The following is a 3,914-nucleotide window of genomic DNA, read 5'->3' as shown; positions in this document are numbered from 1 at the left end:
ATACTTATAGGAACAGATGTTCACAATGGTTAAGAATAACAACCTTGGGTTTCAGTAGGGCTGAACACCTGGATGTTTTTAATATCAGGCAACTTTCACCACTTAGAATCTTGGCCAGCCTCTCATGCTACATCCAACTCTAACTGTTCCAGTGGGAGCTCTTCAGGGAAACAGACAAAAGCATCAAGAAAAGAAATAAAAACCAATTCTAGCCTTCAACAATCCAAAAAAAACACCTAACATAAATTGTGTTGTAGCTCAGGATTCTGCCTCTTCTTAACTCTATCTATGACCTTTAATACTAGTGCCTCAAACCTCTGTCATTGTGACACATAAATCTCAATACCCTGACCAGTCTTCTTTCTAGTACCCAGGTTCATACTGCCTACTGGACAGTTACACGTAGATATTTAATTTGTACTTGAAACATAAAATATGTAAAACTGATTGCATTATTTCCCTTGCCTTACATGTTTCTCTAGTTTTATTCCTTCTCCCAGTGTAATTAGAAATGCAAAATTCTAAAAGAACTTGTAAAATGTGTTTCTTTATTAATAATTTCATGTCTATCCTTATATCCTCCTCTGTGAAAGCTTCCCTGGTTCTTCTTTCCTCTAAGCTCTACCACTTCCTAAATATGACAAGTTTATTACAGTCTCTGGGGGTTACCACCTTCAATTATAAAATAGGGATTGTAATATCATTTACCCTCATAAGATCGTTATGGTAGGATCATGGTGGTTACTGGATAACTTCTTCTGCTTAGTTATTTTTATCTTACTTTCTACATTTTCTATAAAGGGCATGCATTTAACTTTAAAAATAACAAAAAAACTCAAAATTAAAGCAAAAAATACATCAAGAGCATTTTTTCATGTCATTTTGTGATTATTTTGACCCAAAAGTAAAATATGCCCATTGTTTTAAGTTCAAAGCGTAATCACTGAATATATAATAAAAAGTAAGTCCCTCCATCCCTGACAGAAAAATTGTGTTCAACAAAATTAATTTCCTCTTTTCCTGGGCACACAGCCAAATCACTACACTGGCAGTTAGGTATGGCCTTGTGATAAGTTCCTAGCCAATAAGTAAAGGTGTATTGTGTCACCTCCAGGCCTTCCCATAAAAACCTCCCACATGCCATTCTCTGTGATCTTTGCTTTTCTTTCAGCTGAATTTTAATATCCAAGAAAACTTTGGAAGCCACAGGGAAAAGAGACTACAAACACGATCACCTTGAGTTCCTGAATGACTAGATGAAGTAAGAGATGGCGACCTCCATCATTACAGTTAGTGCAGAATCTCCATGAATTTATAAGTGAAAAAAAATTCACTTCTGTTACATTTGAGTCATTATACAATCTGCAGTCTATATGTTACAACAGTAAGCCAATTTTAAATACATTTGGCTTCCCGAATGAACTGCTTATGGTAATTAGAATAGACTACGTTTTTTTCTGTGATAAAGAGAACCCGAAATCAAGAAGTAAGGAGAGTCTCCGTTTTATCAACCTTGAAATTTCTGAGCATGTAGAGTTCAGACAACAAGGAGTGCAACTCCACAAAGAAGGCAGAGGAAGAATATATGAGTTGCAAATTCCAACTTACATCAGTAGATGCCGAAGACGGACAGGGGGCTTCTAGTAAACCAGATATGCTAGAAAACTCAGCAAAGGGGACCAAAAGAAAAAGATCTATAAAAAATAACAGAACTTGCTGTCCACGAAAAATGCCACAATGTTGTGACAGTGTGAAACCTCAGAAGAAGACAATGCCGATTCTTCCTTTACCTTCTATACTGCCACCTGTCAACCTGATTCACAGGGACGTTGTGTGTGCTTGGTGCCAGCAGTTAAAAATAAGCACCAAAGTCCTGAAACTAGATGGATCTAAAGGACTCTGTGAACATGCCTACCCTCATCAAAAAAACATTCCTGCCACAGCCGAGGAGGCCAGGATCCTATCTCCATCGAGAAGAAAATCAAAGTTGAACAAGGGGGAACTACCTCTGGAATATTCTGATAAACAGATGTCTTTTGAAGGGGCTGCTCCTCCTGAAGAGGGAGCATCTGCCCTTGAAGGAGCTCCCACTCTTCAGGGAGTTGTATCAACTTCTGCCCCTGACCTGGAAGCTGTGTCTGCCTCTTAGAGCAGAATGACAGCTAGGGCCGTGAAGATGGAGTCGGTGCAATCCCAAGAGACCTGTGGGGTCTGGTGATGCATGGTTCATAGGAGAGTTCTCCCTGCTAACACAGAGTTCATTTACAATTTCATACTGGACAGGCTTGGGTGCCTGATAAACGAAGGAGGGTGTCTGCACTCTTCTTGTTATCTGCCAACAATATTCCACACCTCCACACCTGGAGGACAATATGCTGTGCCCTGAGTGTGTACACAGGAATAAAGTATTAATGAAAAACCTGCAGTGAGATCACAATACCAGTAAAAAGGGTACAGCTATGATTATAATTAATGATAGAGAAGTGACTACAAATCAACTCCACAGTGCCATTGGACAGCTGAACTCCACTCTGCACTCTCCATGTTTCCCGCTTACAGGGTGCACAGCCTGCTTACAGGGTTGCATGAAAAAAGCCTGTGAGCTGACAAAAGTGCAAGTGGCTATCTCTCCAAAGATTCCCAGCCCTAAGGGATCAGAAGAGAAAGGAGATGGGGACATTTTAAAAATGCCAGTTCGCTGAATGGAATTAATGTACTTGAAAGTGCCTCAAGTAAATTTCTACATTGGGCAAGATGGGGCTTATAGGCAAAAGTTCAAATTTGGTTATGTACCCCTTAACCAAGCATTCAAACTTATCATCACCAGGAATGGTAAGAGCAGCAATGTGTTTCCTGATGTCATACAATATATCACTGATAATATTCTTACCCCAAAGAATCTTTTCACAAGGAGGCAATCAGTCCTATTTATGCCTCTTGTCTCAGCATAATTAAGTGAGCTTACCTTGTTTTGGATGGCAGTTACTTAGATGCACCCATATGTAAATATTCACAGAGCTATGCACTTAAGATGTCTGTATTTTACTTATATGTAAATTACATATAATTTTTTAAGTGTCCTACATTGAATGATGAATTACAGTGCCTCTAGTAAAAAGGCAACTAGAAAATTTTGAAATTAATGCTTTTACTTTAAAATTAAAAAAAAAGAAAACCCAAATCCATAATAGTTTAACACAGTAAGCACTTACTTTTTGTTCCTACAAACTTCTTGCCAGTCCTGGTTACCCTCAGGCAGATATTTTATATGTGTCAGCCACCCAAATTGTTTTTATCTTGTGGCTCACGTTTTCAACACAAGACCCTTGCTTGAATACGGAGGCAGAGACTGGTGAGTTCCAGGCTCATGGGCCCAACCGCTCCGCCACATGTGGGATCTTCCCGGACCGGGGCAGGAACCCGTGTCCCCTGCATCGGCAGGAGGACTCTCAACCACTGCGCCAACAGGGAAGCCCAAGACTGGTGCATTTTTAAAGGACTTTTCATTTTTGTCAGCTCAAAAGTCACTCCCAGTCACATTTTATTTGCCAGAACTAGTTTCGTGGCTCTAGGTAAATGCAAAAAGTTTGGAAAGTATAATCTTCTGTATGTCCAAGAAGGAAAAGAGAACTGGATATAAGTGAATACTAGTCATGTCTACCACACAACTGTATCTATTTCATGCAAGCATATTCATAAAATATTAGATAAATGAGAGTCTACTATAGACAGTGTTTAATATCTTGATTTTTTATAGAATATATTTTGCAGATAACAATATAGACCATTCTATAAACAAGGTCCTACTGTATAGCACTGAAAACTATAGTCGATATCCTATGGTAAATCATAATGGAAAAGAATATAAAAAAAGAATGTATATATATGGATAACAATCACTTTGTTGTACAGCA

The 3,914-nt window shown here is 38.7% G+C and overlaps 1 pseudogene across 1 annotated transcript; it reads left to right on the top strand.

Annotated features, from left to right (window-relative positions):
* Window positions 1–1,585: 1,585 nt before the first annotated feature.
* On the top strand, window positions 1,586–2,429 carry LOC308617523 (developmental pluripotency-associated protein 4-like; annotated as a pseudogene). Its single transcript has one exon. The product of its transcript is annotated as a developmental pluripotency-associated protein 4-like (transcript).
* Window positions 2,430–3,914: the final 1,485 nt, after the last annotated feature.

The sequence above is a fragment of the Mesoplodon bidens genome, assembly GCF_964165515.1.
Source record: "Mesoplodon bidens genome assembly, chromosome: 5".
NCBI classification, from domain to species: Eukaryota; Metazoa; Chordata; class Mammalia; order Artiodactyla; family Ziphiidae; genus Mesoplodon; species Mesoplodon bidens.
The sequence above is the reverse complement of the archived record's forward strand: the minus strand, read 5'-3'. Positions and strand labels throughout refer to the sequence as shown.